Raw genomic sequence first — 16,300 nt, forward strand, 5'->3', positions numbered from 1 at the left:
TACTCAGAATATGTGTCCTGAATTTATAATAAACCTTTCTAAGCTCTGTGTGTGTGAGTTGTTTTGATGGACATTAAAGAATGTAAAGCAGCAGATTTAATGATTAATGAGTTTTGGAGGGTTAACCAGAATTACTTCTTTCTGTTAATTAATTAAATATTTTTCTTCTTCTAATCATATACTGCATCACTAGAATTGGAATAGTAGGAAGGCATTAGAGTTGACATTGAGGAGAATGTATTTGGAAGCAGAAGTGTGGTTAAATGTTTTAAATTATCACTAAAATTAACCTTAGCAGAAGGCTCTGAGAATACTCGATCTCACATACAGAGAATTCTTTTCATAAATTAACTCAAAACTCATTTATGTGTGCTTCAATCTGAACACCAGCTCAGTTGGTTAGAGCATAATTCTCATTAGGCCAAACTTACATGAATTATTCCTGAAAGACCAATGATTTTACACAAAGGAAAAGAAACTTTCTCACCGTTTTTGTAAATTTATCCAGTAGGCAATTATAGGATCTCCTTCACTGAATTTAGTATTATTGCCAGCCAGGAGTTTAGGGACAGGAGTGGAAGGGGACTTATCACGTCCCACTGATAGGGACTTACGTTATATTAATGGCCAGAGGTTTATTGAGATCCTCCTGTGCTTGCCATTTTTAGCATATTTAAAAACTAGTGTTCGTGAAACAATTATGCATCCCATTTATGTTGGAGGAAAAAAGATGTGTTATTCTCTCGATCTCCTAATTTTGAAGCTGGATTTGGGCCACATGACAATGCAGGCTGTATTTCATCCAGCAAGCTCTCTGATTTTACATCTGACTGCCCAGATGGAGCAGATGAAGCCAGTTGTGGTGAGTGAAAGTCCTGACTGACTGGACTAAGATTTGTGTGTGCATAATTACTCTCTGAACGTAAAGTACATGCTACTTAAGTGAGTGTTGTTTAATTAAGAATGTTTTTTATTTGTTATTAAATTTTAAAAATATTTTTATTGAGGTATAATTGTTGTATAACATTATATTGGTTTCAGACATACAACATAATGATCTGATGTTTGTATATAATGCAAAACAACCATGAAAATAAGTCTAGTTAGCACCCATCACCATACATAGTTACAAATTGTTTTCTTATGATAAGAACTTTTAAAATTTACTCTCTTAACTTTCAAATATGCAATACAATATTATTAATTATAGTTGCCATGCTATAAATTATATCCTTATGACTTAACTTGCTTATTTTATAACTAGAATACACCTTTGTACCTTTTGACCCCCTTCACCCATTTTGCCCCCTATGCCCTAATTCCCTGCCTCTGGCAATCACCAATCTGTCCTCTGAACTAGGACCTTGGTTTTATTTTTATTTATTTAGTTAGTTAGTTAGTTTGTTTGTTTTTTAGATTCCACATGTAAGTGAAATCATATGGTATTTGTCTTCCTCTGTCAGACTTATTTCACTTAGCATAATACCCTCAAGGTCCATCTGTGCTGTCACAAATTGAAAGATTCTCTTCTGTTTTACGGCTGAATATTATTCCATTGTGTATATGTACCACTTTTTCTTGGTTATTGTAAATAATGCTGCAGTGAACATGGGGGTGCATATATCCTTTCGAGTTAGTGTTTTTGTTTTCTTCAGATAAATTCCCATCTTTTGTGTTCCAAGGACTCAATTCTGGTGTAGGGAGGGGTGTTCCCCACACCAGATAGTGCTCAGGACATCAGTTGGGTGTCCTACAATTTAACTCAGTTCTGACACTATCTACCTAGAGATGCCATCAAGTTCTACAGGTAAAGGTTCAGTCCTACAAGGCTGCCTCCCCTCTTCTTCCACTTACTTCGGATGATGGTCTAAAGCCCAGGTTGTTACTGTTCTTCTGATTGACTGGCTATAAGTCAGAGGTTCCCAAGACTCCTTCCTTGGGTTTGATTAATTTGCTAGGGCAGCTCCCAGAACTCAGAGAAACATTTTACTTACTAGATCACCCATTTATTGTAAAAGAATATAGCTCAGAAACAGTTAGCTGGGAGAGAAACATAGGGCAAAGTAAGGGGAAAGGACGAGGAGCTTCCTTGTCCTCTCCAGGTGCCACTCTCCCAGCACCACGTTCACCAACCCAGGAACTCTCCAAGCTCTGTCCTTTGGGTTTTCATGGAGTCTTCATTTCACAGGTATGATTGATTAAATCATTGGCCATTGATTCAACCTCCAGCCCATCTCCTCTCCCCAGAAGTCAGGGGTAGGACTGAAAGTTCCAACCCTCTAATCATATAGTTGGCTCCATTGGCAACCAGCCTCCATCTTTAGATACTGTCCAAAGTCACTCCATTAGCATAACAAAAGACAACTTTGTCACATGTAACACCTAGGAAATTTCAAGGGTTTTAGGAAGTCTGGGCCAGAAACAGATGAAACTGTTTGATGTAATCCCACTTATTTTTGCTTTGGTTGACTCAGCTTTTGCTGTCAAATCCAAAAATCATTGCCAAGACTGATGTCAAGGAGCTTCTTACCTATGTTTTCTTGTAGAATTTTTATGGTTTCAGGTCTTATGTTCAAGTCGTTAATCCCTTTCAAGTTAATTTAATTTTTGTGTATGGTGTAAGATAGTGGCCCACTTTCATTTTATTTGCATGTGGCTGTGCAGTGTTCCCAACACCATTTACTGAAGAGACTATCCTTTCCCCATTGTATATTCTTGCCTCCTTTATTGAAAATTAATTGATCATATATGGGTGGGTTTACTTCTGGGTTCTCCACTCTGTTCCATTCATCTATGTTTGTTTTTATGCCAATGACATACTGTTTTAATTACTATAGCTTTGTAATATAGTTTGAAATCAGGGTGCAAGATGCCTCCATGTTTGTTCTTCTTTCTCAAGATTGCTTTGGATATTTGGGGTCTTTTGTGGTTCCATAAAAATTTTAGGATAGTTCTATTTTTTGTGAAAAATACCCCTGGAATTTTGACAGGGATTGCATTAAATCTGTACATTGCCTGGGGTAGTATGGGCATTATAACAATATTCTTACAATCCATGAGCATGGAATATTGTTCCATTTATTTGTGTCTTCTTCCATTTCTTTCATCAATGTCTTATAGTTTTTAGTGCCCAGGTTTTTCACCTCCTTGGTTAAATTGATTTCTAGATGTTTTGTGTTTTTTTGATGCAATTATAAGTGGTATTCATTTCTTAATTTATCTCTCATACTTCATTATTGATGTATAGAAAGGCAATAGGTTTTTGTATATTGCTTTTGTATCCTGCAACTTTACTAATTCATTGATTGGTTCTAGCAGTTTTATTGGGAATCTTTAGGGTTTTCCATATATAAAATCATGTCATCTGCAAATAGTGATAGTTTTACTTCTTTGTTTCTGATTTTGATGCTCTTTTATTTTATTTTAATTTTATTTTTCTTGCCTAAATGTTGTGTCTAGGACTTCCAATACTATGTTAAATAAAAATGATGAGAGTGGGCATCCTCATCCTGTGCTTGATCTTAGAGGAAAAACTTTCAGCTTTTCATCATTGATTGTGATGTTGGTTGTGGGCTTGTCATATGTGGCTTTTATTATGTTGAGATACATTCTCTTAATACCCACTTTGTTGAACGTTTTTGTCATAAATGGATGTTGAATTTTGTCAAGTGCTTTTTCTGCATCTATTGATATGATACGATTTTTATCCTTCATTTTGTTAATATGATGTATCACATTCACTAATGTTGAATTATCCTTGCATCCCTGAAATGAACCACTCTTGATGATAGTGTATGATTCTTTTAAGGTGCTCTTGAATTTGATTTGCTAATATTTTATTGAGGTGTTTGATGAACATCTCTGTTCATCAGGAATATTAGCCTGTAATTTTTCATCTTGTGGCATCCTCTTCTGGTTTTGGTATCAGAGTAAGGTTGGCCTTGAAAATGTGTTTGGAAGTGTTCTTCCATTTTTTGAAGAGTTTAAGGATTGGTATTATTTCTTCTTCAAATGTTTGGTAGAAAAAATTTTTTTGGTAGAATTCATCAGTGAGGTCTTCTGGTCCTGGACTTTTGTTTGTTGGGAGGTTTTTGATTATTGATTCACTCTCCTTACTCATAGTTGTCTGTTTATATTTTCTATTTCTATATTTCTATTATATTTCTTCATAATCCAGTCTTGTCAGGTTGTGTGTTTCTAGGAATTTATCTATTCTAGGTTTTCCAATTTATCGGTGTATAATTGTTCTAGTAGTCTCTTATGAGTCTTTGTATTTCTGTGTTATCAGTTGTAATGTCCCCTCTTTTATTTCTGATTTTATTTATTTGAGTCCTCCCTTTTTCTTTGTTAGTCTAGCTAACAATTTGTCAATTTTGTTTATGTTTTCAAAGAAATAGCTCTTAGTTTCATCGATCTTTTCTATTGCCTTTTAATCTCTATATCATTTATTTCAACTCTGATCTTTGTTATTTCCTTCCTTTCACTAGCTTTGGGCTATGTTCTTTTTCTAGTTCCTTGAATTGTAAAGTTAGGTCATTTGAGGTTTTTCTTGTTTCTTGAGATAGGCATTTATCCCTATGAATTTCCCTCTTAGAACTTTTGTCTCATCCCAGAAGTTTGGTATGTTGTAGTTCCATATGTATTTGTCTTAAGAAATTTTTGGATTTCCTTTTGATGTATTCTTTGACCATTGGTTGTTTAGTAGCATATTTTTAACCTCCACATAGTTGTGGTTTTTTCCAGTTTTTTCTTGTAATTGATTTCTTGTTTCATACCATTGTGGTTAGAAAAGATGCTTGATATGATTTTACCCTTCTTACATTTATTAAGAGTTGTCTTGTGGCCTAACATATAATCTGTCCTGGAGAATGTTGCATGTGCACTTGAGAAGAGTGTGTGTTCTGTTGCTTTTGGATGGAATGTTTCATATATATCTATATATCTGTTAAGTCCATCTGGTCCAACATGTCCAAATATTTCCTTTTTGATTTTCTGTCTGGATTATCTATCCATTGATAAAAATGGGGGTACTAAAGTCCTCTACAATTATTGTATTGCTGTCTATTTCTCCTTTTAGGTCTGTTAATATATTTTTATATATGTAGGAGGAACTATATTGGATGCATAAATATTTACAAACATTATAGCCACTTGTTGGTTTGACCCTTTTATCATTATGTCATGCCCTTCTTTTGTCTCTTATTACAGTCTTTGTTTTAAGGTCTATTGTGTCTGATATCACTTATCTCCAAAGCTTAACTCTTTCAGTTTGTATATCTGAAGTGATCTCTCATGGGTAGCATTGTAGATGGGTCTTCATTTTTATCCATTCAGCTACTCTGTGCCTTTTGATTGGAGAATTTAGTCTATTTACATGTAAAGTAATTATTGATAGGTAGGTGCTTGTTGCCATTAAGTTAATCGTTTCCTGGCCGTTTTGTAGCTCCTCCATTCCTTTTATTTTCTCTTGCTCTTTTCCTTTTTGATTTGATGATTTTCTATAGTGGTATGCTTAGTTCCTTTTTCTTTATCTTTTGTGTATCTACTATAGGTTTCTGCTTTGTGGTTGCCATGAGGTTTACATGTAACAACTTACATTTATTAAGTCTATTTTAAGATGATAACAACTTAAATTTGAATGCATTCTAAAGCTCTATATTTTCACTCTTCTCAACCCCCATGTTTCTTGTTTTTGATGTCACATTTTACATCTTTTTATCTTATGTGTCTCTTAACTAATTATTCTTGTTACAGTTTTTTTACTACTTCTTTCTTGCAACTTTTATACTATCTTTAATAGTGATTAAACCACCATCTTTATAAGAGTAGACTATACCAATTTTACTGTGTGTTTATCTTTACCAGTGAGATTTATACTTTCATTTGTTTTCCTGTTACTAATTAGCATCCTTTCTTTTCAGCTTAAAGAAGTCCCTTTAACATTTCTTGTAATGACAGTTTAGTGGTGATGAACTTCTTTAGCTCTTGCTAGAAAACTGTTTATCTCTTTTTCAATTCTGAAGGATAACTTTGCCAAGTAGAGTATTAATTGGAAGTTTCTTTCAGCCCTTTGAATATATTGTGTCACTCCCTTCTGGCTTGCAAAATTTCTGCTGAAATATATGCTTATTTCCTTGTGGGGGTTCCCTTGTATTTAACAAGTTATTTTTCTCTTGCTGCTTTAAAATTCTCTCCATGTCTTTAACTTTTGACATTTAAATTTATAATAGTCTTGGTGTGGGTCTCTTTGGGTTCATCTTCTTTGGAACTCTTTGGGATTCCTGAATCTGGACGTTTCCTTCCCAAATTAGGGTAGTTTTCAGCTTATTCTTCAGGTGAGTTTTCTGCCCCCTTTTCTCTCTCTTCTCCTTCTGGGACCTCTGTAATGCACATGTCGGCCTGCTTGATGTTGTCCCACAAGTCCTTTAAACTAACTTCACTTTTTAAAAATTCTTTTTTCTGCTTTGATTGGGAGAGTTCCACTGCATTGTCTTTGATTTCACTGATCCTTTCTACTGCTCTTGAACTCTGCATGTGTATTTTCAGTTTAATTATTGCATTCTTCAGCTATGTGACTTCTGTTTGGTACTTTCTTATATTTTCTGCCTCTTTGTGGAAGTTCTCACTGTGTTTATCCATTTTCCTCCTGAGTTTGGTGAACATCTTTATGACCATTACATGGAACTCTTTAAGAGATGAGTCGCTTAACTCCATTTCATTAAGGACTTTTTCTGAGATTTTATCTTGCTCTTTCTCTTGGAACATATTCATCCATTTCTTCATTTTTCTTGTCTCTCTATGTTGGCTTCTATGCATTGGATAAAACAGCTACCTCTCCCCGTCTTGAAGAAGTAGCCTCGTGTAGAAATAACCTAGCTCGTGGCTTATCTCTAAAACATTTGTGATTGTCCAAGTAGCCTATTTTACTTTTAGTGGCTCCCAGTAGTTGAGGGTGTGCTAAGTCCCGTCAATGTCCCAAAGCAGAAGCTCTCAGTCAGCACCTAGATTCAGGCTGATTGGAAGCTGGACTCTCAGGCAGCCAGACCTCCAGGCAGCAACTTGTAAAGTATGCAAATATATACATTCCTGTGAGATTGCAAGCCTAAGTCCTCCTGGCCCCCATAGCCAGACCATCTAGGGGTGTCCTCTCTGAGGCAGTTGAAAAAATAAGATGCCAGATGAGTTTCTTGTAGGGAGACACCATGTGACCTGGAGCAAGGCAGAAGGAGACTGCAAAGATGGTGTCCACTGACCTCCATCCCTGGAATGCACATTGGTAGGCCCTTAGAAGTGTGCCAAACCAGAAGCCTGCCCCTCAGACCAAAGGTCTGGGACAAGCAAATAGGCCTCTTTCACAGAAATATTGGGGGTGTATTCTGGTTTGCACAGGGCCCTGGGGGTGGTAGCCTGCCAAGCTCTGTCTCTCCATTGCTTACAGTCTAACAGGACCTGGGAATAAAAACCCTACTGACCACCAGAGCTCGGCAATCCAGGGCTGTCCTCTGGACGGCAGCCACAGAAACCAGGACACCAGACACTGTGCAGTTCCTCCCTGGGAGATACTGGCATTCTGGAATCAGACAGAGGGAGGACATGAGAATATTGCCCACCCTCTGAGGTCTCTTACATGTTTGTGTGATCAGAAGCCTGCCCTTCAGGCCACAGCTATGAAGATAAGCTATTATGTTTTTTTCATAGAAAGACTGGGTATTTCTGTTGTCTCCTGGGGGTGGTAGATAATTAAGAACTTTTTCTCTGTTGGTTACAGTCTTGTGGATCCCCCTAGCATAAGCCCTGCTGGTGACATAAGCCAGTGACAGGTGACTTAGAGGTGTTCCCTGGGCATCAGGCACAGAACTGGGGAGGGTGCAAGCCATTTCCAAGAGGTACAGCTGGATGTAGTTGGATGTAGTTGGATGGAGACAGAGAGCTATGCAAGGATGGCATCTGCCAGCCTCCATTCCTGGGGAGTTCCCCAGCAGTCCCTGGATGTGTGTTAAAGTAAACGTGTGCCCTTTAGGCTGACACTTTTTAGATAAGCATATAAGCCTCTTTCACGTAAAGGTAGGCACCTCTCCATAAGCTGCTTCTGCACTGGTCCATAGGGTGAGTCTGAGACAGTGAGCCCGAGACTGTGAGCCCTTTAGGAGCCATTTCTCAGTTCACTATAATGTGTGTGTCTCCTGGATGTGAGCCCCATTGTTTTTCAAAGTTGGATGTTTGGGGGGCTTTTTCTCAGGTGCAGGTCTTAAAAGTTGGGGTACCTGATGTCACGGTTCCAGTCTTTCACTCCCTGGGGAGAAGCTCTGTGTTTTGAGTTTCCTCCTGATTGTGAATTGCTGTGCTTGGTGTCAGGTTTAGGGCAAGACTGTGTCTCAGCCTCTCCTACTGGCTTTTTAGTGGATTTTTTCTCATTTGCACAACGTGTAAGAGTCTCTCACCTAGGCTTTAGTTTTGTTTTCTTTGTTTTTTCAGGAGAAAATTGCTCCATATGTAGCTGTAGATTCATTGTGTCTGTGGAAGGACGTAAGTTCAGGATCTTCCTATGTCACCATCTTGTATTAGAACCCAAGTAGGAATTTCTTAAAATATTTTCTGTTTTTCTTACTATATCAGAAGAGTTATCTATTGAAATATCTGCCTGGGATTTACAGTTGTAAGCCTGTCCCTGATATACATTAAGACTGTTACCAAATGTACATGGTTTAAGAACTTTATCTGTATAAACTCTTTTAATCATCAAAACAAATCGAATAATTCAACCCTCATATTACCCTCATTTTACAGACTTTCATATCAGTTAGTGTTCATTCAGGAGACAGAAACCGCCCTAGTAATTTGAACAGAGAAAATGTAATATGAAGAATTATTACCTTTTGAGACATGGTTAACTGCAAAAAGAACTAAAAGAACAGTAGAGAAGAAAAGAATTAACAAACGTAGGGAGCAGCTACTGCCTCTAGGATTGCGACAGAGAATTAAGGAAAGGATACATCTGGAGGAGGGGCGGCCTCCACATCCCAACACTGAGAATTAAACTTTACTGGAGAGGGTGTGACTGGAACCCTCTGGAAGGTGGAGAAATTTGCTGGATGATGTGGGCTAGACTTGGTTAACAATTTAGTGTCCAAGGAAGAAATTATCCACCAGGATGCCTGCAAAACTCACTGAAGGGTGACTGTAACTGGGTTGCTTTATATTGCTGGCAGTCATGGTCCAAGAACAGCAAGAAAACATACACTGGAACCAAAAAGAGAAGCTCCTTCCTCTGCTATGCTTTGTGGCATCCTGTGCTCTTTACTAACGAAGCCAAACATTGTGTGAGCTATTCAAAAGAGAAATGTTTGCGCCGTCCAGCTCCAGATCTCAAATCAGGGCAGAGAGGGTAGATTTGGAGCTGAGACACAGTACCTTTAGAGCTGGCACACGTGCCTCATGTTGTGTAGTTCATAATTGGTGGAACCCCATCTTACATCTGGTTAATCTGCCCCCAGAACACATTCTTAACCACACATTATGCAACCTTTCTGTCCTTTCAAGGTCATCATTAAATTGAAAATGATACTTGCCCGAAATGAAAAGTTGCTTCCTTGATCAGTTTGAGCAATAGGGAATTTGAAGCCAGTGAAAGATTTCACTTTTGGAGGAGAAATCATGCTCTTAGGCCCCTAGAATGTCAAATGGTAATTTAGTAATTCTGTCTGGAAGTTTGAAAGGATTGATGTCCTTTAAAAAAAAACAAAACCTTAATCTTTTCCCTTTAGTAATTACTTTATCACATTACATTTCATAAATCTGAAATGTACTAAATTGCCTTCATTTCCTATAGTGTGTTTCAGGGACTTAAAATATTGTTTTATAGACACAAAAAGAAGATGGAGATCACTGTTTGGCAACGGACCCATGGTCGTGGTGAACTGAGTTAAAAAAAAAAATAACAAATGAACTCCAGATCTCTAGAATCTTATGCTGGGAATCCGTTTATTCATAGAAATGCTAATTCTTCATCCCATTTTTGTGAATTCATACATTAAAGATTCCAGCAGTGAGTCGGGATGAGGTAAAGGCACAGTAAAGAATTTAGAGGAGTAAAAGCAGGAGTCTTTTGTCTTCTTTACAGCAAAAAAGGAGAGAAGTAAGCACAGAGATTTTAGGCTGAGAGTCTAGCATCGAACTAACCCACTTGTCAAATTCCCCATAGAAAACTTAATTGCTTGGAAGAAACACGGGTTTTCTGTAAGGAGAAAAAGACAATACCGGTCTCAGGATTTCTACTCATAAACATAAATCCTCCTTAAAAGGAACCTTGCTCCTCTAGAGTTTCAAATATTAGTATTTTAATGCAATTTATTCTAATTTTCTCATTTTCACAACTATCTCTAACCCAATTTGAGTTCTCTTTCGTTACAATAAGACTGATTATGCCTTACCTCAAAAGAGTTGTTAAACTTACTATGATTTAGGTTTTCTGTGCCTCTGAAATATCTTCAGACTAAGATACCAAGTGTAAGTTTTAACCAATTTTGGTAAAAGAAATAGTTTATCATATAGATGAGAAAGACAAGAAATTTTAAAACAACTCTGTGTGTTGTAAAGGTATTTTAATATTCCCAAACATCATTTTCTGAGCATCGTAATTTATTTCGGTCTAAAAATTGGTTAGTCTGAAATGCATATGCTTTTTTCCTAAAAATAGATCTACACAATTTCTCATTTTCTACTTTTCTCTCTGCTCACAGGAAAAACCACATACATCAATACTTAGTATTTGAATTCAGTGAAGTCTAAGCAAAGGCAGGTTGAGCAGTATAGGAAGAAGGAGTGATTTATCATTTTTCTCATTTGCTTTTTCAAACTTAAATACTGTTTGTATATTTTTCCAAAACTACTGTGTCTGCTCAATATACAAATGTATGTATTAAACACTGGCATTTCCACAGCTGACAGTAAGGTAGAGGCGAAGTGATTTTATGTGCTGACGCTTTGGAGGCTATCTCCATGTATTTTTTACTAATTCATTACCTTCCAATAGTAATTGTTATATTCTTCATTGCGTCTTACAAATTTCTTTCATCACATAAGTGCATCGGGAGAAAGCTTGAATTTTTTTATAGCTATGTTTCTTCTGCTCTGTATTTGTTGAGAATGTGTGTGTGTTTGTGTCTGTGTGTGCGTGTGAGAGAGAGAGAGATCTAATTAGGGCTATGTTTTTACTGCCTATTTTCTAAAAAAAAAAATGTTTTTGAGAAGGTATTTTTTGGTGAGATTGAACATATTTAAATTTAATTATAGAATTAAAGGCTTCCTGAAATGCACCTCTCTGTATAACCATAAATTGCTTTTTATTTTAATAAAAGATAGGAAAATAAGCTGCTATTTTCTATTTTCTATCTTATGCTGTTTTCCATAGGCCTAACTTCCAGGGAAAAAAAAGTGTCTCAAAATAAACCTAAATTTGCTAATTATTTAGCATTTTGCTTTTTCATTAAATGCACATCAGTGTGCCCATTCTTGTAGAAAGAAGGCTATCTTGCTATTTTTTCTTAGTGAACTGGATTCTCTTTCTCTTCTTCATATTGTCCTCAACAATTTAGATACTGTTTGCCAGTCCAAAAAAATAAAAAAATAAAAAACTCCCTAGACAGGGGTAATTGTAAGACTGGAATGGGAAGTTTGTTCTGGTGAAGGCTCATCATTTCTGTGACATAAAACTGAGAAGTGGAGAAAAAGTCCATTCATTCCCATTTGTGGAGCCATTGATCACTGAGGGGAAAAAAAAATAGAAATGATTTTTGTAGACAAGTAAAATCTGGTAAATAATCCATGATATTTTGATCAATCTTTGCTGTAGATAATTATGTTGTTTGAGAAATCAGGACGGTAGAGGGAAAATAATAAAATAGTCAATAAAGTAGGTAATAAATCTCTCAGTTGAAAACTCTATTGAGAATAAAAATCTATGTATTTAATAAGAGAGTCTTTTTCTATGATCATTTAAGATTAAATTTCAATAAATTACATTATTAACAGTATCTGTGGAAAGGTTTTGTGTGTGTTATTACTTTGAGCTCATTCGGATTTTATTTGTCAGCAAGATCATTGTTCTTCTTCGTTTTGAAAATTATAAACTAGAAGTATAAGTGGCATTTCTGTTTTGCTTGTATACCCAAACTACGTCAGTCCTTCTCTTTTCTTTCACACCTGCTACTCTTGTCCCTTTCGTTTCTGTTTTCAGGTTAGTGATGTTTGTGATGACAAGTATGAGACTTAATGATCCTCTCCTGTTCAACACCAGGTTTTCTTAGCAATCCTGTCTCCTTGCCTTGTAGAACTTTACCACTGCGGATAGTGAGATTTACGTTTCCTTCCAGGGTTTATATAAACCCCTATCTTTGGGGTTAGATTTAAAAACAGACTGAAAGATTGTATGATAATGATATTCAATATAAATACTGTCACACACTTATAAAGCACTTATTTTGTACCTGGCATTGTTGGAAATGCATTTATATGTCTTAGCTAATTTATAGATAAGAAAAGCAAGGCACACAGAGAATGAATGTCACGGCTCTTCCTGCGGTCACGGTCACACAGTTAGTTCAATAGAGATAGAGGTAGGAGTGGAAAACGGACCTCAGGTTGATTTTCATTTTGCCTACTGAGTCTTCCAGGGCAATTCAATTTGTAAAGTTCTCAAAGAATGTAAACCTCTTCACCCCCATGGGCATTTACAAGAAAGGCTTTAAAATAGGCTAGTATTTCCATTGACTTTGTATTTTAAGAGTGTTTGAGCATTTCTCACACTTGGTTAGTTTTGTATGGTAGACGCAGAAAGGAGGTTTTACTTTGGGGAAAAACAATCTAGTGAGAGAATCTAAACATGTGTGCATAAAAGAAGCCATGATAATCTATTGCCAGTCAAATCTAGTTAATAATAATAATGATAATAATAAACAACTACTTAACACCTGCTGAAAGAAATGTGTGCAGAGGATGAAAAGATGTTAGTATATTTGCTCTGCTGTGAGTAGTTTAAATTTAGATGAAAATAGGCATAAAAATGTAACTACTAGAAAAAGCTGCTTTTGCTCCATAGACAGTAAGGATGGACTAGGATAGGCGTGGATGAGATTCTGGGAAGAGAAGCTTGAGGGGAAGGTTTAATGAAAAGTTTGGGAATAAACATTTTTCTTTTTTTTGCTTGTTTTTGAATTTTATTTTATTATTTTTTTATACAGCAGTTTCTCATAGTTATCTATATTATACATATTAGTGTATATATGTCAATCCCAGCTTCAGCTGGACATTCCATAAGGCACAGGGGAAGTTGGCTAGAAGCACAGTTTGCAACGGCAGAATCAAATTGTTGCTAAAAGTAAAGAGAGGAAAGTTAGCTAGAAAAGTTTTTACCTGGGGCATTAGTGTTGTACCACTGGGGTAGAGGAGTGGGTGCTTTGGGAGAGTGTCTGGAGAGAGAAGATAATAATAGGAAGCAGGTGTTGTATAACACTTGCTGTCCTCGGGGTTAGTTCATTCATTCAATAACTATCAAGCACTATACTGACTCTACAGCTGTTTACAGAGTGAGCAAGACATAATGTAGTTCCTGCCTTCCTAGAGATTACAATCTAGTGGGGAGAACTACATTACACTAATATAGCTGTAATTCCAATTCTAATGAGAGGTATGTAAAAGTTATAGAGTGGCCTATGAAAGTTATAGATTGACTCTTTGGCCCTAGTGTGAAGATATCGGGGTTTTTTTTAGTACATTAACCTTTTTTTAAAATAAAGATAATCCTTAGAGCAATTTTAGGTTAACAGCAAAATTGAGGGGAAGGTACAGAGATTCTCTATATGACCCCTGCCCCGACACATGTATAGCTCCTGCTAGTAACAGCATCACCCACCAGAGTGGGATATTTCTTACAATTGGGGAACCTACATTGATGCATCATAATCACGCAAAGTCCATAGTGTACCTCATGGTTCACTCTTGGTGTTGTGTATTCTATGAGTTTGGACAAATGTATAAACACACATATCCATCATTGAGGTATCATACAGAGTATTTTCACTGCCCTAAAAATCCTTTGTGCTCTGCCTCTTCATCCCTTACCTGCTCCCAACTGCTGGCATCCACTCATCTTTTCATTGTCCCCATAGTATTTATTGACTTTTCTATAATGTCATGTAGTTGGAATCATACACTGTATAGACATTTCAGATTGGCTTCTTTCACTTAGTAATATGCATTTAAGGTTTCTCCATGTCTTTTTTTTAATTAATTAATTTTTATTGGAGTATAGTTGCTTTACAATGTTGTGTTAGTTTCTCCATGTCTTTTCATGGCTTTTAGATGCATTACTTTTTAGTGCTGAATAATATTCCATTGTCCAGTACTCCATATGAGAAAAGCTGCTGTAAACATCTATATGCAGGTTTTTGTGTGGACGTAAGTTTTCAGTTCCTTTTGGGTAAATACCAAGGGACATGATTGCTGGATTATATGTAAGATTATGTTTAGTTTTGTAAGAAACTGCCACACTGTCTTCCAAAGTGGCTGCACCATTTCGCATTCCCAGCAGCAATGAACGAGAGTTCCTGTTGCTCCACATCCTTGCCAGCATTTGGTTGTCAGTGTTCCCGATTTTGATCATTCTAATAGGTTGCAGTGGTATATCATTGTTTTAATTTGCATTTCCTTGATGATGTACAAATGTGAAGCATATTTTCATATGCTTATTTGCCATCTGTATATCTTCTTTGGTGAGGTGTCTTCAAGTCTTTGGACTGTTTTTTAATCAGGTAGTTTATTTTCTTATTGTTGAGTATTAAGATTTTATTGTTTATTTGGGGTAAGAGTCCTTTACCAGATGTGTCTTTTATAAATATTTTCTCCCAGTCTGTGGTTTGTCTTCTCATTCTTTTCTTGACATTGTCTTTTTAATTTTTAATTGAACTATAGTTGACTTATGGTATTACATTAGTTTCAGGTGTACAACATAGTGATTCTATATTTGTATAGATTATGCATCAAAGTTATATATTCCCTGTGCTGTACATTACATCCCTGTGACTTATAAGTCAGACAGAGAAAGACAAATACTGTATGTTGACATTGTCTTTTGCAGAGTAAAAAATTTTAATTTTAGTGAAGTCCTACTTATTATTTCTTTCATGGATTATGCTTTGGTGTTGTATCTTAAAAAGTCATCACCATACCCAAGGTCATTTAGGTTTTCTCCTATGTTATCTTCTAGGAGTTTTATAGTTTCACATTTTATATTTAGGACTGTGATCCATTTTAAGTTAATTTTTGTGAAGGGTGTAAGGTCTGTGTCTAGATTTATTATTTTTGCACATGGATGTCCAGTTGTTCCAGCATCCTTTGTTGAAAAGACTGTTTTTCTTCATTGTATTATCTTCTCCTTTGTCAAGCTCAATCAACTATATTTATGTGCGTTGCATTAACTTTTAAAGGGAAGTAATAGAAAGAACTTGAATAGCTAGGTGAAAGTGAATAGTAGATTCCAAACAGAAAAACTAGGCTGTGACAAGGCATTAAAATGTGTGAGGAGGAAAGTAGTTTTGATTTATTAAAGAAACTGAAGTAATAAAGGTAGCTTGAGCATAAGGGCAGGAGAAGCACAGAGATTCTTGGGAATTAGCCAAATGTTAAAGATTTGGGGCATTATACTAAATAATAGGGAACCAATGTAAGGATTTTTAAGCAGTTGCAAGATCAAGTTTGAATTTTTAAGGCCTTTAAATTTTTATACTCTGGGGGTAGTATGTAGCATGAATTGAAGGGGAGAGTATGGAAGTAATGGTTTCAGCTGGAAGAATTTAAGAGTAAATATGAGAGATTATCATAGACTGAACTGACATGTAGAGATATGTCATAATAAAAATTTATGAGGTAGAATAAAGAAACACTTGATTGGGGCTTCCCTGGTGGCGCAGTGGTTGAGAGTCCACCTGCCGATGCAGGGGACGCGGGTTCGTGCCCCAGTCCGGGAAGATCCCACATGCCGCAGAGCAGCTGGGCCCGTGAGCCATGGCCGCTGAGCCTGCGTGTCCAGAGCCTGTGCTCCGCGACGGGAGAGGCCACAACAGTGAGAGGCCCGCGTACCGCAAAAAAAAAAAAAAAAAAAAACTTCATTGAATTTTGGAAGAAAGGGAAAAGGGGTATTTTAAGTAATTCTTACCAGTTTTTATCTGGAGTCACAGAATATAGAGTGAGAGGGGGAAGTAGGGTTGAGGGAGGAGATCATTATTGTCCGTAGTTTGGACAGTTC

At 36.5% G+C, this 16,300-nt stretch overlaps 1 protein-coding gene across 1 annotated transcript in view; it reads left to right on the forward strand.

The window, feature by feature from the left end:
• The window catches only part of MALRD1 (MAM and LDL receptor class A domain containing 1), a 596,783-nt gene that overhangs the window by 119,186 nt on the left and 461,297 nt on the right, over window positions 1–16,300 (forward strand). The gene's annotated exons all lie outside the window — the stretch shown is intronic.

The sequence above is a fragment of the Pseudorca crassidens genome, chromosome 1 (genome assembly GCF_039906515.1).
Source record: "Pseudorca crassidens isolate mPseCra1 chromosome 1, mPseCra1.hap1, whole genome shotgun sequence".
Lineage (NCBI taxonomy): Eukaryota > Metazoa > Chordata > Mammalia > Artiodactyla > Delphinidae > Pseudorca > Pseudorca crassidens.